The sequence below is a fragment of the Phyllobates terribilis genome, unplaced genomic scaffold (assembly GCF_046119375.1).
Source record: "Phyllobates terribilis strain yellow unplaced genomic scaffold, ASM4611937v1 Scaffold_2__4_contigs__length_985480577, whole genome shotgun sequence".
NCBI classification, from domain to species: Eukaryota; Metazoa; Chordata; class Amphibia; order Anura; family Dendrobatidae; genus Phyllobates; species Phyllobates terribilis.
This window is the reverse complement of record NW_027362762.1, coordinates 623,920,911-623,947,708: the sequence shown is the minus strand read 5'-3', so window position 1 is coordinate 623,947,708 and position 26,798 is coordinate 623,920,911.

Genomic DNA, 26,798 nt, shown 5'->3' with positions numbered 1-26,798 from the left:
TAGCGAAAACCAGGTGTCTGCTTAGTCAAGCCCCTCCAAAGGTAAGTCCGGACCCTTGTGCAGTGGGTCGACAATCCATTTGCATGACATTAGGATCCAGATTTAAGTGAGTATGTGATTTTTTTTTAATTAAAAAAAAATAACTTGTGATGTGACTGTGGAGAAATCCTAAAAGATAAGAGACAATTATACATTGTAGAGACAATTGTGGAGGTCTCTAATAAATTGTGGGGACCATTACACATTTTGTAAGCTAATCTGGGGCTATTACACAGTGTCTGGGCCATTATACAGTTTGGGGGCTAATCTGGGGGCCATTATGCATTGTGGGGGCCATTATACAGTTTGGGGGCTAATGTGGGTGCCATTATACAGTGTGAGAGCTAAAGTGGAGGCCATTATACAGTTTGAGAGCTAATAAGGGGGGCAATTATACAGCGTGGGAACTAATGTGGGGGCCATTATACAATTTTGGGAATACCATAGAGGCCATAATACAGTGTGTGGACTACTGTGGGGGACCCTCATACAGTGTGAGGGGTTGTCATACTGTAGGTGGGCCTATCATACACTGTAGGGACATATGTAGGGGTCCTCATAAAGTGTGGGGGCCATTATATAGCATGGGGGCCAATGTGGGGGCCAATACACAATTTAGATCCTACCATGGGGGCCATTATGTGTGGGAGCTATTATTTGCGGGAGCTAAAGCTGGTGCCATTATTCAGTTTGAGAACTACTGTGGGGGCCATCATAAAGTATAGGGACTATTGTAGAGGGGCCATTACACACTGTGGGGACCATTATACACTGTTGGTTCTACTGTGGGTCCCATTATACAGTGTGAAAGCTACTACTGTGGGGGTCATTGTACTGTGGTTTGGGGTAACAGTGGGGACATCATAAGATGTATAGGAGAGCTGTGGAGACATCATACTGTGTAAAGAGGAGCTGTTGACCCTTTATACTGTGTATAGGGGAGCTGTGAGTCCATCATACTGTGTATAGAGGAGCAGTTGGAGTATAATATTGTGTATAGCAGAGCTGTGGGACTATCTTACTGTGAATACGGGAGCTCTGGGTGCATTATACTGTTGTGAGAATGCTACTCACTTGGGTGCATCGGGAGGCAAAACAGGAAGAGTTTTCATTTAAAAGTCCATGCTGGTTTATTGCTGCTTCATAAGCTAGCATTAAGCAAAGGAAAAAATAATCAGCCTTCAGTGTAGGCAAAACAAAGTAAACAGTTCTGTGACAAAGTCTCGGGAGAGCCAGTCATGTTCACACAGGTTGGATAGCATCCAGTATACCAGCTCAGTCTGGATATTATACACAGAAAGTCTTCTTCCTCCACACCCAGACCATGTGTCAAATAACGGACTCCATCTTAACAGGTTAACCACACTCAAAGTTGGCTTATGTGGGCAGCAAGAGCCAGCCCATCTCTCAGTCTGGCCAAAAAATATGGCCCAGAAGCACCATACAGTACAGTATGTGTCCTGTAGCTGCATTACATACCTGGCCCCTCTGCCTAAAGCCATGGGGCTTGACACCTTCTACTAATAGACAGGGGATTCTTGAGAGAGCATCGGCATTACCATGTAGCTTCCCAGCTCTATGTTCCACATAGTGGGGCATGGTCTGATATTAATTTAAATTTTCGCCCTAACAGATAGTATCGTAATGTGTACACCACCTACTTTATGGCCAAGCTTTCCTTCTTTACAATGGAATAATTATTTTCACATGCCGATAGCTTCCTACTCCGATAGAGAACAGGGTGCTCCTCCCCGTGTATCTCCTGAGACAGGACCACTCCTCAACTTCTGAGGCTTCTGTATAGAGTACAAATTCTCTCTTCAAGTAGGGGGCAACCAGGACAGGTAGCTTACACAGAGCCACTTTCAGTTCTTGAAAGGCTGTCTCCGCCTCCTCAGTCCGTTTGGGCATAGAAGATTTTGTCCCCTTAAGGAGGTCAGTCAGGGGTGCAACCATCATTGGAAAGTTTGGGATGAATCTCCTATAGTATCCCATGATTCCTAGAAAGGCTCAAACTTGCTTCTTTGAGAGTGGTTTTGGATTGCGTTCACTTTTCTGATTTGGGGTTTGATCTCGCCTCTACCTACTACACTGCTCAAAAAAATAAGGGGAACACTCAAATAACACATCCTAGATCTGAATGAATGAAATATTCTCATTGAATACTTTGTTCTGTATAGAGATGAGCGGTGTTCGACTCGAACTGTTCGCCAATCTCAAATTCGAGCTGTTTTGGGCTGTGTTCGAGCCGTTCGACGAACCCGAACGATTTGCAAAACATCCGGCTGTTCGAGGTTATGTTCGATAACTGTTTGTGCACCAAAATCGTAACTGGATTTTTTCACAGTAATACTGTTAATCAATGTTAATAGACAGTTTCAGTGTAGAGTGGGCGGGGGGAGGGCAGGGGATGGATCTCTGCAGAAATAATGCCGATCTCCATTTTTTTTTCTTTCCCGCATTTACAGTGGGGAGGTGCAGTTTGTCAGCCTATCAGCAGCGCACACACGCAGCGAAGTGCTTTTTTTTCACACAAGCAAGGGCATGTGTCATTGGCTGTGTATGTCACATGTCCTTGCCCTATAAGACCCAGCCATTTTCCCCGTCGCCACCATTTTCTCACTGCTGCAGCTTAGTGTTAGACGGCACCGCTGCTGCTGTGGGTGCTATACTTTGTAACTGTGTGAATTGCAAGCAAATTTGCTCTTAAATAGACAGATAGGTTTAGGGAGTAGGGACTAGTTGTAATTGCAGCCCTTTTGAGGGCTAGGTTACAGCAGTTCCTAGCACTTTTTGCCAGGCAGGTCTGTGCCAGTGCTGTGCAAGTGTTTTTCACAGCATTTGGCTAAATCTAGCTAAGTCAATCCTTTTGGGCCTCTAGCAGTGTGTGTTAGTCAGTGGAGTAGCCTATCTGTGTTGCAAGCTACACCACCTGTGTATCTAATACCAATTTTTTACTACACCTAGCCAAGTAAAACCTTTTGGGCATAGTAGCAGTGTCTGTTACTCATTGGAGTAGCCCATCTGTACCAAGCTATACCACCTTTGTACTTAATAACAATTTTTTACTGCATCTAGCCCAGTGAATACTTTTGGGCATAGTAGCAGTGTTTGTTACTCATTGTAGTAGCCCATCTGCACCAAGCTACACCATCTTTGTATTTAATACCAATTTTTTACTGCACCTAGCCAAGTAAAACCTTTTGGGCATAGCAGCAGTGTCTGTTACTCATTGGAGTAGCCCATCTGTACCAAGCTACACCACCTTTGTATTTAATAATAATTTTTTACTGCATCTAGCCAAGTAAAACCTTTTTGGGCATAGTAGCAGTGTCTGGTAGTCAGTGGAGTAGCCCATCTGTACCAAGCTACACCACCTTTGTATTTAATAACAATTTTTTACTGCATCTAGCCCAGTAAATACTTTTGGGCCTGTAGCAGTGTCTGTTACTCATTGTAGTAGCCCATCTGTACCAAGCTACACCACCTTTGTATTTAACCCTAGAACGCGCAACCATAGAAATCTACACTTTCACATCCCTGGGGCCTTTTATGCCTGTGTGCAAATAATATGGAGTAACTCAAATAGAAATACTTTTCAAAGTTTATTTGAGATGTGAACATTTCAAAACATTATAATTATGTGCATAACACAAAAAAAGTAATTACACTGGCTTAAAACGCCCAATATATGCATTCTATATAATTCTTTATGTATATGTATATATATATATATATATATATATATATATATATATATAAAAATGTTTTTTTTGTCTAAAAGTTTTTTATATAAAAGTTGTAGTAAACATGGTGCAGGAATATTTATTTTCAAAAACTTTCCTTTTCAGCTTTACTGATTACCCCAACAATTTTCACATATTAATTTTTCGGAAGGATATTCCTTGAAGACATTTTGTCCACAAGTAGTACAGAAACGCTCAGATTTCCTTTCCTTCTTTGCTGGACAAATATAACAGCGCTTTCTTTTTTTTTCTCTTGACTCTGGATGTTCCTGAAAATGTATACCACATCGGATCATAGCTTCCGTAATTTGCCTTGGCAAGCATTTCGTGTTGCTTCGCTCCATCATGGTAGGCATCAAAAGTTCATAGCAAAGTTCCGCCAAGAATAGATGTCTCTTGTCCTTCCTGTTGGCATGGAATTCTGAATGAGTTTCACTATAAACAATGTAGCTATTGAGGGCTGACACATCAAGGATATTATAAAAAATGACTACAGGCCAACGGTTTGTCTGCCTCTTGCACGAATACTCTCCAATCATTTCATCCATCTTGTCCACACCTCCTTTTGTTTTATTATAATGCAGTATGATTTCAGGTTTCAGGTTTCTGTTTCCTGTCATCGGTGTCAATACTTTCATCATGATGCATTGTACTCAGTAATATCACAGATTTTTCTTTCTTTCTTTGCTTTATAAGATACCATTGTCGCTTGATTGCAGAAATCAAAGACACTCTCATAAAGTGGTCGCTTGGGATTGGCCTCATAGTATCAACAAGTGTGAGTTTTTTCTGAAGCAAAAATTAGTATCAACAAGTGTGAGTTTTTTCTGAAGCAAAAATTTGCCCAGTTCCAGATTGGTAAAGTAGTTGTCCATTGTTATATTTTTTCCAGAATTGAAAATTGGTACTGCAAGTTTTTTTACTCAGAAGTCAGAACATAGGTCTTTCTGGACTGGAGCATCAGCTTCTTTGCCACAGTAAATCAGACCATTCATGCCATAATAGCTTGTAGAATCACACATCCAGAAAATTTTTATGCCATACTTGGCAGCTTTACTGGGCATATACTGAATGAATTTGCAACGTCCCATAAAAGGCAAGAAATTGCTCATCCACTGTCACATTGTCATTAGAATGATAAAGCTTTGTACAGTTTTTGATGAAAAGATTCCAGATGTAGCTAATAGGGGCTAATTTATCTGTTTCCAACCTCACAGGACGAGTTCTCTTATCATCAAAACGAAGGCTTCTCCGAATATGCGCAAATCTATTGACTGACATTGTAGCTTTGAAGTGTGGATCTGAAAAAGGGTTCAGAAATAATTCTCTGATTGGATCATTGTACGATTTTATACACCCTGCCAGAAGAGTAAGGGCAATATAACCATATAGTTACTCTTTTGTTATATTTTTCCATGTTTTTTTTCTTCCTGAAGCGATATGTTTTCCTTCTAAGTAACAGTACAGACAAAAAGACTGAGGATCACATGTAAACCAAGTACAGGCCTAAAAAGCCCCAGGTATGTGAATATGGGGTAGTCCCAAAAAAGAGTTGATTTACCGAAATGTCTATAACATAAAAATATATGAACAACTGGAAATTATTAACAACTATATACCTGAGGAATACCTAGAGTTTCAAAATTCTAACTAAAGTAATCTTGCAGAAAATAGAAAACAAGTAACGTAGCAGGCCTGCGAGGCCTCAGATATGCGTTCTAGTGTTAATAACAATTTTTTACTGCATTTAACATGCAGGAGCACACGTTAAACAGAATTCGGAGTCAGGTGGTGGGACAAGAGGAGGTGGAGGAAGTAGAGGAGGAGTCGTATGTGGAAGGGATAACATCTCCAAGGTCCAGACGGTCGGCAGCACCAAGGCGGCAGGCATGGGAGGGTGGGGGAGAGGGACTAACCAGGGCGCATGGTAGCAGCCAAACTGTTGAGGAAGGTGCAGGAGCCGAGGAAGAAGTGGAGGACGAACTGGCGATGGGCATGGAAGACTCATCAGATGAGGGAGACCTTGATCACATTTCTGTTGTGCGAGGTTGGGGGGAGAGGGCAGAGGAAGGAAGCATGATTCTTACCTCGCTACCAACACATCAAGGACTTGGTCCTCCTGGATGCGCAAGACACATGAGTGCCTTCTCGCTGCACTACCTGCAACATGACCCTCAGATTGTCAGAATTCGAAGTAATCCCGACTACTGGGTTGCCACGCTCTTAGATCTCCGGTACAAAAGTAAATTTGCCGAAATAATTCCTGCCATAGAAGCGATTCACGCATGCAGGAGTATCAGCAGAGGCTGTTGCAGAATCTTACATGTGCTTTTCCACAAAACACCAGTGGTGCACGTAGTGAATCTCACAGTTCTAACTTGCCAACCCTGGGACTGTCGAGTCTTCATCACTCAAACCGTAACAGTAACACAGTATCTGCTGGTAATAGCAATTTTGTGAAATCGTTTCACCACTTTTTTAGACCATCCTTTGCAAGGCCACAGGAGACAAGAAGTTTGACACATAGTCAACGCCTAGAGAGGATGGTACAGGAGTATCTCCAAGTGAACATCGAAGCCATGACTGTGTCACTGGACCCTTGCTCATTTTGGGCTTCCAATCTGGAAAAATGGCCGGAGCTCGCCACTCACGCCTTGGAGATCTTGTCATGCCCTACAGCTAGCGTTCTCTCTGAACGTGTGTTCAGCGCTGCTGGTGGTGTGCTGACAGATAAGCGCACGCGGCTGTCCACTGACAATGTAGACAGACTCACGTTCATAAAGATGAACAAATCATGGATCCGCAAGGACTTTTCTACCCCTGTGTCATCCTGGGGAGACTAAAAGCTTGAGGATTTGGTAAAATCACCTCACCAACCGTTTTAAGCAACTCTGGGGCAATTGATACCACTTAAGTGGTGTCTGTGCCACAATTTTTGGAAAAAATTGAGACTCTTTTTGGAGTCCCTTTGCTGTGTTTTACGTGACGTTGGCATCGTCAATTCCAGGTGGGTTTGGTCGCTCCCCCCCCCCCCTTTTAACCGTAAGAAGCTACATACACTATGGCTTGGGGTAACACAGATGGTTGAGTCTGAAGAGCTGTTTACTCAGAGGTCTGCTCCAAAGCTTCAGTGTCTGCTATTCAGCGTAGTAGCCCAGCTCTGAAGCAAGCTACACCGCCTGTGTATCTAATAAGAATTTTTAACTGCATTTAGCCTAGGCAATACTTTGGGCGTAGTAGCCCAGCTGTGAAGCAAGCTGCACCGCCTGTGTATCTAATAAGAATTTTTAACTACATTTAGCCCAGGCAATCCTTTGGGCGTAGTAGCCCAGCTGTGAAGCCAGCTGCACCGCCTGTGTATCTAATAAGAATTTTTAACTGCATCTAGCCTAGGCAGACTGTGGGGACCCCCAACCAAACCCAGACGCTCAGCCCCCCTACCACCACCCTTTCCTTGACAATACAATAATGTAACTCTTACAACTGGATGGGTGAGGATCGGTCACAGCTTTATTAACTCTTTATACTCATTCCATTAGAAAGGCATTTTATTTCTAAAATAATTCAGCTTGTTGCAGCATGCCCTGTGTCTCCACACCGGCAAGTTGGCCAACAATTGTAACTCTCCAACATGTCCTTTCTATTTCCAGGCCACGGAGGATCCTGCGTACTCGTATGCAGGACTCTGACCCTCATCCATCACTCTTAACGCTTGTTCCACTCCGTCCTGGAGTCCTGACAGGAATATGTCCAGTCCAATATCCATTAAGTGAACACCGTTGGGCCGTATGAGGCCTGCTTTATCTCCTTCCAGTTGTCGGTGTCGTATCACTACACCGCCTCTGTTTCTTCTAAATTTTGCCATCCGAATATTTATTACCCGCCTTGTCCGTTCAATGGCCGTGATGTCTCGCACTCCTTGCCATACCGCTATCGGCACAATCTCTGACCATACTATAGTTAGTTTTGTAAAAAATTCTCTGAAGCGCTCAGTGTCTAGTTTCATTATTGCCATTAGTTATGCGCTCTTGTGATGACCTAGGTCGTTTCCCCCGGCCTGTATAACTAAGATGACCGGACCTCTTGCCTCTCTCCCTACCTTGATTACCTCTATTAGTACCTGTGGCCATTGCAGGCCTCTAATACCTCTCCAGTTGAAATATGTGTTATGAAACTCTAAATTCCTCCCGCCTGGGCGGATTTTCACCCTTTTTTCTGCCCAATATATGTACGAGTGGCCTATCACCCACACTGTTGGCTTAGTGTCACCTGTAAAAGAAACAAACCACGTTAGGATAACAAGTCCGGTTTTATGTATCTCACCAAACACGTGGATCGCCATCTCCCTATCCTCTGATCTTCCGTTTCTGACAGTCCTGCTCTTGCTGCTTCCGTGGCCGCGCCTATGCGGAATGAGTGTGTCCCGTAATCTTTGGGGTGGTTCCCTGCCGATGTTATGCATTTATTAAATATAGCTTGGAACTGGTATCTTGATAATGGCGTTCCATCAATGTGTGATAGGAAGAAATTACTTTGTGATCTGATGGTTATATATGTTTTTACTATTGTTACCCGACTCAGTGTACCGTTTGTGGGTTGTAGAAGTACCCAAGTGCCCCTGCCCGCTGGAACCGTTTTCGATTTGCGTATGCGTAGACGTATTGCATTATTGGCTATGACTACGTCCTGGTGTAATAAGCCTCCACTGGTGGTAATTTTGGATTCAGGGACTACAGTTAGGTCCATATCTAAACTTCAGACACAAAGGCCCACAAACAAACAGCAACTGAACACCACCACAGTGAAGGCCTGGCAGAGCATCAAAAAGGAGGAAACACTGCGTCTGGTGATGTCCATGAGTTCAAGACTTCAGGCAGTCATTGCCAACAAAGGGTTTTCATCCAAGTACTAAAAATGAACATTTTATTTACAATTATTTAATCTGTCCAATTACTTTTGGTCCCTTTAAAAACAGGGTGGCACATGTTAAGGAGCTGAAACTCCTAAACCCTTCATCCAATTTTAATGTCAATACCCTCAAATGAAAGCTGAAAGTCTGAACTTCAACTGCATCTGAATTGTTTTGATTAAAATTCATTGTGGTAATGTCTAGAACCAAAATTAGAAAAATGTTGTCTCTGTCCAAATATATATGGACCTAACTGTAATTCGCTTACGCATAGCGCCCCGAAGAAGGCGATCGCAAATGCAGTAGGTAGTAGTGTTTCTTCAAATTGTGAGTGTCATGTTAATGGTGTTAGGGATATGATGTGAGAAATCAGTTTTAGTGACACGGGACGGGACATCTAAACTCCTGACTTGGCTGACCCCTTTTCCACCCTTTTATGGATTGTCTGATGATGAATCTCTTTGTCACATCTCCCCAATTCAGTAGTTGGAAGTGAAATGCTACTCCGGTCAGACACCGCTGCGCTGACGCCCCTGATATGCCCCTCATCATTAGCTGGTGGAGAAATTCTATGGTGACTTGTAATCTGGCTTGTTCACATTGGTCAACCCGTCTGCCTGCTACTAGTCGTGTCCACTCTTCCCATGCCTTACCGTATGCTTGCCACGTCGACAGGGCAACTGACGCTCTGATTAATGGCATCAACTATTCGCCACTAGATCCCATAGGGAGGGTGGGCAACTGTTTCCCGATGGGTGGGCGTTGGGGAGGAGCTCTGTGAAAATCTGCCAATTGAATTGTGATAAAGCATTAGCAGCAGCGTTAGACCCCTCAGCATCGTGGCTAGCGCGGACCAATACATTGTGTTTTAGGCACAGGAATGCTAGTAGGCCTAGCACTGGGAGAGACGATGATGACATCTTATTAATGCAGTGCACTAGGCTGGTGTTTTTTGTTATGAAGCGTATATTTTTGTTAGCTAGGCGTGCGCCCCATATTTCTATTGCTACCACTATTGGGAAGAGTTCCAGGAGTGTCTGTTTTTTTGTCAGCACTTGTTCTGCCCAATAAGGAGGCCATAAACTTGTGCACCATTGGTTATTTAGTATCGCTGCATATCCGCCTGATTCTTCCGCCCTGGTGAATAATCTTAGTTCAATGTTGGACTGTTCTGCTGACATAAATAACGTGTGACCGTTGAATGATTATAAGAAGGTTTTTCACACCTCTAAGTCCGCCCATAGCTGCCTGCTGATTCTGATTCTATGACTCAGTTTTGATGCCCCTTTTGTTGCGGGCGATAAATGACGAGAAAAAACCCTTCCGACTGGCATCACCCGGCTCGTAAACACGAGGAGACCTACTAATACTTGCATCTGCTGTAGTGTTACTTTCCATACTGCGCAAAAACCCTCGATCAGGTGTAATGTTTTGGTACTTTTTCCCATGGGAGACGGAACAACCTTGCTGTCGATTTCGATGTCTAAGAACGATAGCTTTGTTGTGGGGCCTATAGTTTTTGTTGGGCATAATGGGACTCCAAACCAACGGGAGATGTTTGTGAATTCGTTGAGTAAGGGGCAGCGAAAGGGGATGACTAATCGCCACGGCCCGTGGAGGGGCCACCACAGTGAGTGACTCCTTCCTTATTTAGTATAGAGTCTACCAATACTTTGGGCGTAGTAGCCCAGCTGTGATGCAAGCTACACCACCTGTGTATCTAATAAGAATTTTTAACTGCATCTAGCCCAGGCAATACTTTGGGCATAGTAGCCCAGCTGTGAAGCAAGCTGCACCGCCTGTGTATCTAATAACAATTTTTTACTGCATCTAACCCAGCCAAGCATTTGCTAGTATTGCTAGTAGCAGTTTCGCATGGGCTCTAAACCTTGCATAGCCTGGGCATTTTTTGAGATCGCTAAGGATGACCCAACTCATGTTATCTGTAACATTTGTCACCAAAAGCTAAGTAGAGGCCAAAAAAACAATAGTTTGAGTACTTTATGCTTGAACTGTCACATGGATATGAATCATAAGTTGCAGTGCGAAGCTCACTGTGCTACAATGCGGCCTAGCGGGCCGGGCCAACCACCATCTGCCCCACCTGTGTTATCCTGGGGAGACTAAAAGCTTGAGGATTTGGGAAAATCACCTCACCAACCATTTTAAGCAACTCTGGGACAATTGATGCCACTTAAGTGGTGTCTGTGCCACAATTTTTGGAAAAAATGGAGACTCTTTTTGGAGTCCCCTTGCTGTGTTTTACATGACGTTGGCATCGTCAATTTCAGGTGGGTCGGGTCCCCCCCCCCTTTTAACCGTAAGAAACTACATACACTATGGCTTGGGGTAACACAGATGGTTGAGTCTGAAGAGCTGTTTACTCATACTATAGCCTGGGAATCAGATGTCTGCTCCAAAGCTTCAGCGTTTGCTAGTCAGCGGAGTAGCCATCACCTGTAGATCTGATTACAAATTTTTAACTGCATCTAGCCCAGGCAATACTTTGGGCCTAGTAGCAGTGTCTGCTAGTCAGCGGAGTATCCCAGCTGTTAAGCAAGCTACACCACCTGTGGTTTGGACATTTAATTTTTTCAAAGGAAATGCTTCGGGCCCCCGGGACACTCAGTGAAAAGCATCGGGGAGACGCCCCAAGGCAAAGGGGCAGGGACTGGTGGTAGCACGCCTTGCGGTGGACCGCCAAGCACGATCCTTATAAAAGCTTTTTAACTGCAGCAGCTTTAGTGGATGCTACTGGAGCTGGAATTACCGCAGCTGCTGGCATCAGACTTGCCCTCCAAGAGATCCTTGTAAAAGGATTTAAAGTGTACTCATTCAAATTACAGAGACAATTTAAATTACAGAGCTTAGACCTGCCTCCACCGTGGGGGGGCTCAACCCACCAGCGGACAGGCACCAGTATTGGGAGAGGGGGGCTGGCCGTCAGGGTCCACTGCGGCTCTGGCACAAACCCGGGGACACGGAGGTTGCACGGGCAGGAACAGACTGGCCATGTCGGCTTCGCACTCCAGCGTAGTCCCTCTGCCCGCTCGCGCCCGTAACCTCAAAGGGATGCGCAAGTGGCTTTTCTTCCCAGGGCTGTTCCCCGTCCAGCAGGAACGTGGGGAGCTCAGGTCGGCCTTCTACTGTACTCCCTTACCTCCCTCGCTCTCTTTCCTTCTTCCGTACTCCAGCTCTCTCCTTCTCACAGGTGGACTACCGCGTGTATTCACACTGTGGCGAATCTTTTGGGACCAGGCATAAGAAGTTGTCGAGGTAATGGATAATATGTGCTCCCTTAGAAACGTCCATTACAACCCATTCGAGGAAGCAACTAAATGCCTCAAATAGTGAGCAGGACCTGGACCACCACATGGGCAAATAGCGATACATATAGTATGCTCCTTCCCAGAAGCAGCTCAATAGGTGGACACTATTCGGAGGCACAAGTAGTAAGTAACCGGAACGCCGCATCAATGTCTGTTTTGGCCATTAGGGTGACCCTTCCCAACTTCTTGATCCGCCTTGTCAAAGGATGTACAGTATATACTACTGTACTTGGTTCCGCGTCAATGTTGTCATTTACTGACCTGCCCCTTGGATATGACAAATGGTGGATTAGTCCGAATGTATTGGGTTCCATTTTTGGCACAACTCACAACGGGGATACCACTACGTCTTGTAAGGAAAGTGTTCTGAATGGAACCGCCATTCTGCCTAAAGATATTTATTTTTTTAATTTTCTTGTCACGACGTCTGGGTGTTGGTAGGCTGATTTTAGATTTTTACTCCAGCCTTTCTTGATTTTAGAAAGGCATGACATGCCTATATCTGTGTCTCCCCCTCCTTTTACTCCTCCACCTCTTTTATTTTCGCATGACTATATGTACTTGTCACTTTTCCATGTGTTAGTTGTGTCTTCTGAGCAGTTTGTCAGCTTTTGGACACCTTTGAAGGTGTTTTCTATGTGTTTCTATGTGTTTTTGTTTGCCTGCCATTGGTTTTAACGGTGTTTGATGATGTTCGACGAACAGTTCAACGAACAGTTCGGCGAACACACCGGTGTTCGACGAACCGAACCGAACCCGAACACTACAGGGGTGGCTCAACTCTAGTTCTGTACAAAGTTGAATGTGCTGACAACAAAATCACACAAAAATCATCAATGGAAATCAAATGTATTAACCAATGGAAACCTGGATTTGGAGTCACCCCCAAAATTGAAGTGGAAAAACACACTACAGGCTGATCCAACTTTGATGTAACTTCTGTGGGTTGTAGAGTCCGTCTCATGCTACCACGAGTGTGAAAGCACAACCAACATTCAAAAGGTACTGAGATGTGGTCTGCGGTCCCCACCTGCAGAACCACTCCTTTATTGAGTGTGTCTTGATAATTGCCAACAATTTCCATCTATTGTCTATTCCATTTGCACAACAGCATGTGAAATTGATTGTCAATCAGTGTTGCTTCCTAAGTGGACAGTTTGATTTCACAGAAGTTTGGTTTACTTGGAGTTATATTCTGTTGTTTAAGTGTTCCCTTTATTTTTTTGAGCAGTGTATATATTCCAGGCATTTGGCCTCTTCTTTCCCCATGGCACATTTTTTTGGATTTATTGAAAACTCCTAAGAGCATCAAACACCGCCTGGACCTTTTGCAGATGACTTCCCTAATCCGAGCTGAAGATTATAATATCGTCCAGGTATTCCACAGCGTAATTCTTATGGGGTTCGAGGATCCGGTTCATGGCCCTCTGGAAGGTGACCGGGGTTCCCTGCAGTCCAAACGGAAGCATCCATCGGGTATAGAAAAAGCAGTCTTCTCCTTGGCTTCCTGTGACATGGGTATTTGCCAATATCCCTTCGTTAACCCTGCTGATCTGTTCTACTATACACTTGTAATAATGTTCCGGACATTTTTGACCGGACCTATTAAAGTCTTGATTTTTAGCTAATTTAAGTGTTTCATTTGAATACCTGTTGCATTATTATACTGTATGTGAACACGGTTGTTCATAAACAAATGAAAAATTAAATCAACATTTTTCATTTTTTTTGTATCAAAAAATGTTTCATGGCCTTATTGCAATATTCATGCATATTGCACATTTGCACATAAAAAATATTCTTTATATAACTGTAAACTATAACTAATAACATCAAACTGTATGTAAATATATTTAAAAGAAAAAAAAAGAAAAAGTTCAGTTTTTTCTATATAAAATGGTAAATAAGGTTCACGGTGCTAAACTTATTGTTTGCATTCGTCAGAAGTATAATTTACATGTGTTTTGCATAAGTACTTTGCCCAACTGCAACATATCACATTTGTTTTGTGATTACTTGATGTTGGACAGAAGGCACATTGTTTCTGTTTTAGGCTGGTTGCCTTGCTGATGGAGGCAGTGGGTATCGTAGCAGTGGCAGTAGAAGCCGCTGGTTCACTTTCTTTAGCATGCTGTTGGATCCTGTGGACAATGGCTCCAGCATCTCTGGGTGTTACTTTTCTTTCTTCGATATATGGGTTAACCAGTGATTTTCCCAACTCTTCTATAAAAATTCTTCTTTTATATAGTTTATTTTTGTTACAATTTGGGTGTATTTCACACCATAACACAAATGCATTGTATGCCGACACATCAAGAGTGTTGTAAAAAACAACCATTGGCCACCGATTTGTTTTGCGTTTACAGGTGTAAGTGCCTATGAGTTGATCTAGAGTATCAACTGCCCCTTTTGTGGCAGTGTAATGTAAAATCATGTTGGGCTTTCTGTCGTCTCGATTACTGTTTGCACTATCATGGTACATTGTGCTCATCAGAATGACCTGTTTGTGTTTTTTGGGAACGTAAGAAACTACTGTTGTATCCTTAGTAAAATAAAACATAGAACTATAAACGTCTCTCTTACTGAGGATACCTTGCGGCAGTTCAGGCTTATCTTTTCTAACAGTACCCAGCACGGTCATTTTTCAAGGAAAATAAGAAAATCTTTTCATTTACAATGTGAAATGTTGACAACTGAATTGAACTATTTCTATATGAACAGCAGGGTAAATATGATACAGAGAAAAAATTTTGCACATAACTATACTGGAAGCGAATCCATCTGCTGTATCGTAACTTGAAAATGTATGTGTGGCACCCCAGGGGTCTGGTTTCCACAGTAACAACAATGTTATGTCTGAGAGCAGGTGGGAGGTCTCTTGGTCAGGGATCCTGTGCATGCCACACCTCCTGCCCAGTCCTGGGAGGGGAAGAACTTCCCCTGTATAAACCTGGGGCTGAGGCAGGGTTAGAGAGTTCAGAGGGAGAGTTCAGCCAGGAGGGCTGACAGGGAGCTGTGGCTCCGGCTGGGCCCAGCTCCTGGGCCATGCCAGAAGTAGAGACAGAGAAGAGAAGCAGCTATGGGAAGAAACAACAGGAGCTCTGTGGGAGCAGTGTTACAAGGAGTCAGGGGCTGGCAGCTGCAGAGCTCGCCCTGACTGAGAAGATTTCTTACCGGACCCGGAGTCCGAGGCTGTGGGGACTAACTCCTACCCAGCAGCAGAATCCGTCAGGCAGGGGATTTCAGGTCCTCTGGCCAAGAAGCCCGAAGACACGGTCACACGCATGGGACCAGCACCGCCGTCGTGGAGCGGAAGCTACTAGAAGGCCCCGAGTCACCGGCCATACGGGTGAGCACCACACGGTACACTCAGGGACGTGGGCTACTTATACCCGCCTCTAGCAAGGTAGCCAGAAGAGTATCGTTAGTTTGGGAGGCCTACAACTCCGCCTGGCCAGGGGAGATCCCATCTGCTCAAGGACTGACCAGGCCCCAATCGCTAGCCAGTACTCCGGGAGGGTCTATCGTTGTCACCAGTAAAGACCCTGAACTACACCGTACCGTCTCCGAGTGGTTCCTGCTACCCCCATCATCCACATCTGCTGCCCTGAGGCCATACCCCTCCCGTTGGGGGTTATACCATCTACGCTGCACCATCCATCCACCGGCCTCAGCGGACTGTCCTGCAGCGGCAGCTCCATAGCTGCATTCAACGGGTGGCGTAGTCGTACAACATCTACCGCTAATACAGCGCCACTTAGTCTGACTCCCTGGGCACGGACCGGGTCACCGCCACGAGACTACTACCCTCAACAGATCCGGCTCCGGGTAAGCTCCCGCGTGCGCAACGCTGCGCGACACAGGCCCAGGGGTGCGTCATATGTATGTGTAATGTAATATGTATGTGCACAGACCAAAAGGACCTAGATAAATTGATAAATAGTAGTAGATGCAATATATAGTCCAAAATGAGAATTTAACTCCTTTATTTTACTCTAAAAATTGCTGGCGATTAGTATAAAAGGCTATCCGTCATTTTTGACCGAACAGTACAAGTGTAAAAAAAAACGTGGAGCAAAAAGTAAACAAAACGAATACCCATAGTAAGAACCCCTCAAATGAGGAAAAGTCAATTAACCACAAGTTTCAGAATCCCATAATAAATATTTTAAAAAATATAAAATTTCAAATTCCGTTATTTTTGACCGAACAGAACAGCAGATTTAATTACAATGCAGTTATGTACTTGGCCGGCCAAAGTCTCTTGATCAGCTCATCGACACGTAACATGGGATATGCATCGAACTTTGAGACTTTATTCAGCTTCCTATAATCGTTGCAGAAACTTCGATTGCTATCGGACTTTGGAACCAGACAATTGGGCTAGAAAACCCGCTCTTGGATTCCTGAATGACTCCAAGTTTCAACATAAGATTTACCTCTTTGGAGATCAACTCTTCGGGCCTCGGGAATTCGATAAGACTTCAAGTTCACCCATACATGGGGTTCCATCAAAACTTTTTGTGGTCTATGACCTTTGAACACCCCAGCAATTCCAAGAACAGGTAACTGTTCTGCTGCAGCAATTCCCGACACTGCTGGTTTTGGGCCTGCGACAGTGTCTCTGCAACTCCTTCAAACTCGGCTTCTGGCTTAACCAGCAAATGTGGAGTTTCAACAGACTCTCTGTCTTGCCACGGCTTGATAAGATTGATGTGGTAGACGTGGTGTGGCTTATGTCTTCCCAGTTGGTGAATCTTGCAATTCACTTCACCAATCTTTTCCACCAGCTCATAAGGCCCTTGCCACTTAGCCAAGAACTTACTCTCCATGGTGGGAATTAGTATGAGGACTTGGTCCCCAGGGTTGAACTGCCTCACTTTGGCAGATTAGTTGTAGACCCTAACTTTAGCTTTTTGTGCCTGGAGGAGATGTCCTTATACGCATCACCTTTCACAATCCACTCCTACATCTGAGCGATGTGCTCGATGATGCTCTGGTGGGGCATGACTTTGGCTTCACAGTTTTCCTTTGCTAAATATCAAGGAGACTTCGTGGATGTTGGCCATACAAAAGTTTGAATGGAAAGATCCCAGTACAGGCCTGTGGAACCTCTCGGATAGGGAACAGCAGATACAGTAGGAGACAGTCCCAGTCTCTACCATCCTTTTCTACAGCTTTCCTAAGCATACATGTTTTATTGAATTATTCCACAAGGCCGTCTGTCTGGGGATTTTATACTGACGTCTTAAGTTGTGTAATTTGCAGTGCCTTACACAGTTCCCTCATCACTTTACTCATAAAGGGTGTTCCTTGGTTGGTCAAGATCTCCCTTGGTAAACCTGTTCGGGAGAAAACATGGACCAAGTCTCAGGCTATACTTTTCTCTGAGGAGTTTCTCAGAGTAACCGCTTCAGGGTACCGGGCAGCACATTCCAAGATGGCCAAAATATCCCACGAGCAGATTTAACAGACCAAGCTAATGGCAATTCTCTCAAATGGTACTTTATGATGAGTAATGGCACAAGGGGACTTCGAAAGTGAGGGATGGGGGAGGCTTGCTGGCACTTGGGACAGGACCTGCAATACTTTAAAGGGAATCTGTCACCCCCTGGGACGTTACTAACTTATTAATACCATACAGGTGATAGAAATGTAAATCTATTCATATCTGTATGCCTCATATTAATAATTTTGATGTTTTGAAATCTTATATTATGACTTTATGGTAATCATTGCTCCAGGCTCCGTGCCCATAAAGAATCACCACCTCCTCTCTTTATTATCTTTGTACTCACTTCCCCTGCACGTCACAGTGTCCTGTGACGTGCAGTTGTGGTGCTGTAATCTTACGCCTGCGTGTTGAGTTCCCTTCACGATCATCCCTCCATTTGTCCCTCCCTCTCTACCTCCCACGAGTCTCCTTGACTCACCGGCGCCTGAGCAGAAGATCCCAGACTAGTGTATTGCATGTCACTGCCGGCGCCTGCGTAGAAGATTACGGCATATACTTGTGTATTCCGTCATCTCCTGTGCAGGTGCATCACTGCAGGCGCCTGCGCAGAAGATCATGGAATACGCTAGTCTGTGATCTTCGGCTCAGGCACCGGTGAGTCACGGAGACTCACAGGAGGGAGAGACGGAGGATCGTGGAGGGATTTCAACTCATAGGTGCGAGATTACAGCGCCAACAGGACACTGTGACGTGCTGGTTGTTACGGGTCCGGGAGGTGGAACCTCTGTGCTACGGTGCTAGAAGGGACCCAGAGGGGCGTAACTAAGTATCAATTCAGACTGACCCTGGTCGTACGGCGGTAAACGACTCCGTGACCAGGGAGGGACCGAGCAGAGGGACCAGGTGCTACTCTGGGGACGACCTTGTAAGGGAGCAGGTGACTCCCACGGAACAGATGGCAGGGACTGACCGGAATAGCAGGTAGGTACAGCAGGCAGGCTGGCGAGCAGAAGCCTCCAGGTAGGCTATCCGGTAGACACGGCAAGTGATGGCAGGAGTCTCTACGTGGGCTGGCAGGTGGTCACGGTAAGTGACGGCTGGAGCCTCCGGGTAGGCACGGCAGGTAACAAGCGGGTAACAGGCAGGTCACAGGCAAGTGCTCCCAGGTGAGCGGGCTGGCAGGCACGGCAGGTAACAGGCAGGCAACAGGCAAGCGCTCCCAGGTGAGCGGGCTGGCAGGCACGGCAGGTAACAGGCAGGCAACAGGCAAGTGCTCCCAGGTGAACGGGCAGGCAGGCACGGCAGGTAACAGGCAGGTAACAGGCAGGTAACAGGCAGGCGGGCAGGACTGGTAGTCAGGCTAGCAGCGGGACCCGAGGGCTGAAGAAGAGGTAGGAAACACTGTGCAACAACTTTTGCTCGGGCACCTCCATTTTGGAGGAGGTGCCTTAAATATGGGAGGACCCTCGGCTATTGGCCGGGGACTCCTTAGGACGGCGCGCGCGGCCCCTTTAAGTGGGAGGGAGCACGCACGCGCCCTAAGCACAGTGCCCGGGGAGCTGCGCGCGCCAGCAGCAGGAAGAGGAGCACTGGAGAACGCAGAGCGGGGAGCATGGGGAGCAAGGAGGTGAGTGGGACGGCATCTCTGCCTGGCAGGGGGCAGAGACGCCGATGCTACAGTACCCCCCCTTTACGCCCCCTCTTTTTTAGGCCAGAAAGGAATTTTTCAAGGAGAAGCGGGGCATGAATGTTCTCCCTGGGTTCCCAAGTTCTCTCCTCTGGGCCAAACCCCTTCCAATCCACCAGAAAAAAGGTTTTTCCTCTTACCCTCTTAGTGGCCAGAATGTTCTCTACCTCAAAAACATCCTCAGCGGAAACCGGAGCAGGGGGAGTACCTGGATTGTTGGAAAAAGAGTTAAACACAACTGGTTTGAGGAGAGATACATGGAAGGAGTTGGGAATCCGTAAGGTGGCCGGGAGTTTTAACTTGTAGGCCACTGGGTTGATTTGTTTGAGAACTTCAAATGGACCGATGAACCGAGGACCCAACTTATAGGAGGGTATTTTGACATGTTTGGAAGAGAGCCAGACTTTATCTCCCGGGCGGAATTGAGGCGGATCCAGACGTCTCTTGTCAGCATGTTTCTTCATCCACTCGGAGGACTGAAGAAGTGCGGACCTAGTATTTTCCCAAATGGTGGAGAATTCGCTGACAAGAGCCTCCGCGGCAGGGTTGTCCACCGAGGCGGAGATGGGAAACGGAATCCGAGGAAGTTGACCGTAGACCACGAAGAACGGGGATTTAGAAGTAGATTCGCTCTCATGGTTGTTGTAGGAGAATTCAGCCCATGGTAGAAGCTCCACCCAATCGGTATGGTGAGCGTTAACAAAGTGCCGGAGGTAGCTGGTAAGGATTTGGTTGATACGCTCCACTTGGCCATTGGACTGTGGATGGTAAGCAGAGGAGAAATCCAGGGTGACATCCAGTAACTTACAGGTAGCTCTCCAGAATCGTGAGGTGAACTGAACCCCTCGATCCGACACAATGTGGAGGGGTAGGCCATGGAGACGGAAGATATGACGGAAGAAATCCTTGGCCAGCTCCGATGCAGATGGGAGTCCAGGCAAAGGGATGAAATGGGCCATCTTAGAGAAGCGGTCGGCGACCACCCAAATGACTGAACAACCGGCAGAAACAGGGAGATCAGTAATAAAGTCCATGGCAATGTGCTGCCATGGGGCAGGAGGCGACCGGCTGGAAGATGTCTGGGAACTTTATTGTGGGCACAGGACGAACAGGCCGAGATGAAGTCTACCACATCCTTGCTTAGGGTAGGCCACCAGTAATGCCGGGTAATGAGTAGGAAGGTCTTCTTTTGGCCAGCATGGCCGCCTAGTTTAGATGAATGACCCCAGTGAAGAACCTTCTCACGATCTGGTACCGCTACAAACGTCTTACCGGGTGGAAGACGAGTCAGATCCAAGGGGGCCACATTCATCACTTTGGAGGGGTCGATGATGTGCATAGGCTCCTCCTCTTGATCGGAGGACAGGAAGGATCGGGACAAGGCGTCGGCTTTGACATTCTTGTCCGCCGGGCGGAAATGTAGGACGAAGTCGAAGTGGGCGAAGAACAAAGACCACCGGGCCTGACGCGGATTGAGTCTTTGGGCATTCTGGAGATATGCCAGGTTTTTGTGATCCATATAGATGATCACCGGGTATAGAGCCCCTTCAAGCAGGTAACGCCACTCCTCCAGGGCCAATTTAACGGCTAACAGTTCTCGGTCTCCTATGGAGTAGTTGCGCTCAGACGAGGAGAAGAGTTTGGAGAAGAAGCCGCAGGTTACCATTCTCCCGGATGAAGACTTTTGTGTGAGCACCGCTCCGGCTCCGGAGGAGGAAGCATCAACCTCCAGGAAGAACTGTTTGTTGCAGTCCGGACGGTGCAGCACTGGGGCAGAGGAGAAGGCTTGCTTTAAGGAAAGGAAGGCCTCCTCAGCTTTGGGGGACCATTCCTTGGGATTTGCTCCCTTACGGGTGAGCGCAGATATGGGGGTAGTCCGGGAAGAGAAGTGCGGGATGAAGAGACGATAGTAGTTGGTGAAGCCCAGGAATCGCTGAATTGCCTTCAACCCCTCCGGACAGGGCCACTTTAGGACAGCAGAAAGCGTCTCGGGATCCATTCGTAGGCCTGTCTGGGAGATAACATAGCCCAGGAATGGAAGAGAGGTCTGCTCGAAGAGGCACTTCTCGAATTTTGCATAGAGGTGATTCTGCCTGAGCCTAAGCAGGACCTGACGAACATCCCTCCGGTGTGTGGGAAGATCCGGAGAGAAGACCAAGATATCGTCCAGGTACACCACCACGCAAGAGTAAAGAAGATCACGGAAGATGTCGTTGACCAATTCTTGGAAGACGGCAGGAGCATTGCAGAGACCTAAGGGCATCACACGGTATTCATAGTGACCGTGCCGGGTATTGAATGCTGTCTTCCACTCGTCTCCTTGACGGATTCGGACCAGGTTATACGCCCCACGTAGATCTAGCTTGGTAAAGATCCTAGCTCCCTTAAGACGGTCAAACAACTCGGAGATGAGCTGCAGGGGGTATTTGTTTTTAACCGTGATTTGGTTGAGTCCTCTATAGTCAATACAGGGGCGTAATGAACCACCTTTCTTCTTGACGAAGAAGAATCTGGCTCCAGCTGGGGAGGTAGATTTCCGGATGAATCCCCTGGCCAGATTCTCCTTGATGTACTCCGACATGGCCCGGGTTTCGGCCGACGACAACGGGTAAATACGCCCACGGGGTGGAGTGGCGCCGGGTACCAGGTCGATCGGGGAATCATATGGCCTATGAGGTGGCAGTGTCTCTGCTTCCTTTTTACCGAAGACATCTGCATAGGACCAGTAAGGTGCCGGTAGACCGGGTAAATTAGCCGGGGTAGGTGGAGGACGAGAAGGGCGAAGCGGAACCAGGCAGGTCCTATGGCAATCCTGCCCCCACCGGAGTACGTCACCGGATTGCCAGTTCAGCACGGGTTCATGTGTCTGGAGCCAGGGTAGACCTAGCAATAGGGAGTGAGAGAGTCCGGACAGCACATGGAAGGAGATCTTCTCAGAGTGCAGCATTCCCTCCCGCAGGGTTATGGGTTCAGTGACGAGCAGGATGGTCACCGGAAGGAGTCTTCCATCCACGGAGGCGACTGACAATGGTTCAGCCAGAGGTTTGGTGGGAATCTGGTATATCTCTACCAGGGACTGGGAAATGAGGTTTCCAGCAGCTCCAGAATCCAGGTGAGCAATTTCAAAGTGACAGTTCTCTCCCCAGGAGATAAAGATAGACAAAGTCAGGGACGGAGAGGGCTTACTTTTGCCTAGTACGACCTCTCCGAGCGGTCCTAGACACTGGAGTTTCCTGGCTTCTCCGGGCAGGAACGGATGAAGTGTTCTTACTGCCACAATGGAAACATCTCCCCTCGGCTCGGCGTGACTCTTGGCGAGATTTGACCATCTTGGTCTGGTCGATCTGCATAGGTTCGGGCGAGTGCGCCCGGGGAGTAACTGGTTGAGAGGCAGGTCTCTGGAAAGTAGGAGCAAGGCGAGGAAACTTTCTCTCCCGGGTAGTCTCTTTGGTACGTTCTTGGAAATGGATGTCAATCCGGGTAGCTAGTGACACCAGGTCATCCAGGGTGGTAGCAATGTGCTGACCGGCTAACTCGTCCTTAATCCGACCGGAAAGACCCTCCCAGAAGATGGACACCAGAGCCTCGTTGTCCCTGGCAAGCTCAGAAGCGAGGGTACGGAACCGTATGGCATATTGGCCCACGGTGAGACTCTCTTGGCGGAGACATAGCAGAGAGGAGGCTGAAGAGGATTTTCGTCCTGGTTCATCGAAGACTTTCCAGAAAGCAGTGAGGAAAGATGACAGGTCGAACACCAGGGGATCCCCTCTCTCCCACAGGGGATTTAGCCATGCCAGTGCTTCCCCAGTGAGATGGGACATGATGAATGCCACCTTGGCCCGGTCGGAGATGAACTGATGTGCCAAGAGTTCAAAGTGCAGGGTGCACTGGTTTATGAAACCTCTAGCTAAGGCGGGGTTGCCAGCAAAATGTGGAGGTGCCGAGAGCTGGGGTCCATAGCCGGATGCCATAATAGGACTAGGTTGTGGTGCCGCGGAAGCAGGCGCTGCTTGACCAGAGATGGACACAGACGGATCGGACAATGTGCCTAGGCGAGAGTTAACAGACCGCAGGAAGGACAGGACCGACTCCTGTTGAGCCCTCTGACGTAAGACCTCCTGGTGCAGGTCGGAGATTGCGGAGGTCTGGGGGCCACCGGGTTCCAGGGCCCGAGCAAACTGTTACGGGTCCGGGAGGTGGTACCTCTGTGCTACGGTGCAAGGAGGGACCCAGAGGGGCGTAACTAAGTATCAACTCGGACTGACCCTGGTCGTACGGCGGCAAACGACTCCATGACCAGGGAGGGACCGAGCAGAGGGACCAGGTGCTACTCTGGGGACGACCTTGCAAGGGAGCAGGTGACTCCCACAGTACAGATGGCAGGGACTGACCGGAATAGCAGGTAGGCACAGCAGGCAGGCTGGCGAGCCGAAGCCTCCAGGTAGGCTATCAGGTAGACACGGCAAGTGATGGCAGGAGTCTCTAGCTGGGCTGGCAGGTGGTCACGGAAAGTGATGGCTGGAGTCTCCGGGTAGGCACGGCAGGTAACAAGCAGGTAACAGGCAGGTCACAGGCAAGTGCTCCCAGGTGAGCGGGCTGGCAGGCACGGCAGGTATCAGGCAGGCAACAGGCAAGCGCTCCCAGGTGAGCGGGCTGGTAGGCACGGCAGGTAACAGGCAGGCAACAGGCAAGTGCTTCCAGGTGAGCGGGCTGGCAGGCACGGCAGGTAACAGGCAGGTAACAGGCAGGTAACAGGAAGGTGGGCTGGACTGGTAGTCAGGCTAGCAGCGGGACCTGAGGGCTGAAGCAGAGGTAAGAAACACTGTGCAACAACTTTTGCTCGGGCACCTCCATTTTGGAGGAGGTGCCTTAAATATGGGAGGACCCTCGGCTATTGGCTGGGGACTCCTTAGGACGGTGCGCGCGGCCCCTTTAAGAGGGAGGGAGCGCGCGCATGCCCTAAGCACAGTGCCCGGGGAGCTGCGCGCGCCGGCAGCAGGAAGAGGAGCGCTGCAGAACGCAGAGCGGGGAGCGCAGGGAGCGAGGAGGTGAGTGGGACGGCGTCTCTGCCTAGCAGGGGGTAGAGACGCCGATGCTACACAGGTGAGGGGGTTACTATGATAATAAAGAGAGGAGGTGGGGACTCCTTAGGGGCCCGGGGCCTGGGCAATTATTACTTTAAAGTCATAATATAAGGTTTCAAAACATTGAAACTATTAATATGAGGCACACAGGTATCAATAGATTTACATTTCTATCACCTTTATGCTCATATTAATAGATTAGTTACATCCCAGGGGGTGAAAGATTCCCTTTAAGATTTCGTATTGACATCCAGGCCAATAGAACCTCTGAAAGACCCGTTCTTGAGTTTTTTCCACCCGCAGATGGCTACCCAAGACATGTGAATGTGCCATGTCCAACACCCTCCATCTATAGGGTCTTGGTACCAATAACTGTTCGATTATCTCCTCCATCACTTTTGTAACCCGGTACAATAAATCCCCACTCAAAATAACATAGGGAAACTTAACATAACATAGGGAAAAATGGTGTCAGCCCCTGACTCCTGCGCCATACCGTTTATGACGCTTACATTATTGAATGCTTACCTTTGAGTTATTTCCCTATGTTAGGCGAACCCAAAATTTTCGCTGGTCACTAGTGATGAGCAAGCACTAAAATGCTCAGGTGCTCTTTGTTCGAGTCGAGCAAATTTGAATGCTCGAGTGCTCGATCCGAGTAACAAGCCCAATGTAAGTCTATGGGAAACGCAAGCATTTTTCAGGTGGCTGCCCCCGACAGTCTGCAGAGGGCCTAAAAATTGCCCAAATCGATGGGAACAGTGCTCAAATGGCATGAGAACAACATGGGGAAGACCCCTGGAAGCATTTCTGACTCCCAGGCCACTACTGTCAGCAACATTGTCAGAGGTATTACGCCACTTTTACGGACTCACAATAAAACATGCAAAAACGAAACCAAAATGAATTTTCCTGGGAAATATGTTAAGGAACATCCTTTCCAGGGTAATGACTTGTATATAAGGCAAAATAAATAACCAAAAGCAAAAATGTTCCTCCACACCTTGGGCTATGTTCACACGTAGTATTTTTGATGCGTTTTTGCACTTTTGCATTGCTTTCAAGTAAGACAAATGCATTCACTGGGAAATGTCATTTTAACATTTTACAACCTTATCTGGCTATGTGGTGTGTGAAACATTGTCAGACACATACTGTTTCATTTATGAAGGAGGGATTGTAAAAGTCACAAACACTATTTTTACAGTCTTACTATTCTTAAATGGCCAGCAGTCGGCCATCGATATTGTTAGAGAGCCATCAGCCGGCTATGCTTTGCTGTTCCCATTATTAATGAGTGGGTCTCCTATACTGTTATTGCGTATGCAGTGACTGCAAGGGCTGCCAAAAATTTGGACGCAACCCAATACCCCTTTGAAGAGACATAGAGGAGGGTCTCAGTAAAAAAAATGTTCTCGTTATAAAGGAGCAGGTGTCCTATAGTGGTAATGCCCATGCCCCACTAACAATTTAAAGACACATAGAGCTGGGCCACAGTAATGAGCATGACATGTTCCCATTAAAAAGTAGAGCGTCTGCTATTCAGTTATAGGGTATGCAGTGAGTGCAACGGCTGCCAAAATTTAGGAAAAACCCTACTAACAATTTAAAGACACATAGAGCTAGGCCACAGTAACGACTGTTTGCTTATACAGTGAAGCAGCGGCTGACAAAAATTTGGAGGAACTCCAATGCCCTTTAGAAGAGACGTAGAGGTCAGAGGGCCTCCTGAAAACAATGTTCCCATTATTGAAAAGTGCATCTCCCATACTGTTTGCCTATGCAGTGAAGCAACGGCTGCCAAAAATTTTGAGGAACTCCAATGCCCCTTGGAAGAGACGTAGAGGTCGGAAGGCCTACTGAAAACAATGTTCCCATTATTAGGAAGTGGGTCTCCCATACTGTTTGCCTATGCAGTGAAGCAACGGCTGCCAAAAATTTTGAGGGACTCCAATGCCCCTTGGAAGAGACGTAGAGGTCGGAGGGCCTACTGAAAACAATGTTCCCATTATTAGGAAGTGGGTCTCCCATACTGTTTGCCTATGCAGTGAAGCAACGGCTGCCAAAAATTTGGAGGAACTCCAATGTCCCTTCCAAGAGACATAGATATGTTGATATGGTAAATTATGTTGATATGGTACATATGGTGGTGATATGGTGGTGGAGGATGAGGATGAGGAGAAGGAGAACGACAAGAGCAAGTAGACAAAATAAGGAAGCGTATACCCTTGTCTGGGTGTGAAGACAGAGGTGCATGGGAATAGAATTAGACCTCCCAAAAAAAACCACTGTATTTGAGTTTGTTACGCTGCTATCATTCGGTGGTGTTGAGAAGTCTGGCCCAATCCAGCCCATTTTCATTTTTATAAGAGTCAGCCTGTCAGCATTTTCAGTTGACAGGCGGATGCGTCTATCGGTTATAATTCCGCCAGCGGCACTAAAAACCCGCTCTGACAAATCGCTAGCAGCATGGCAGGCCAGGACCTCCAAGGCATAGAGAGCCAGTTCATGCCACGTGTCCAGCTTGGATACCCAATAATTATAAGGCA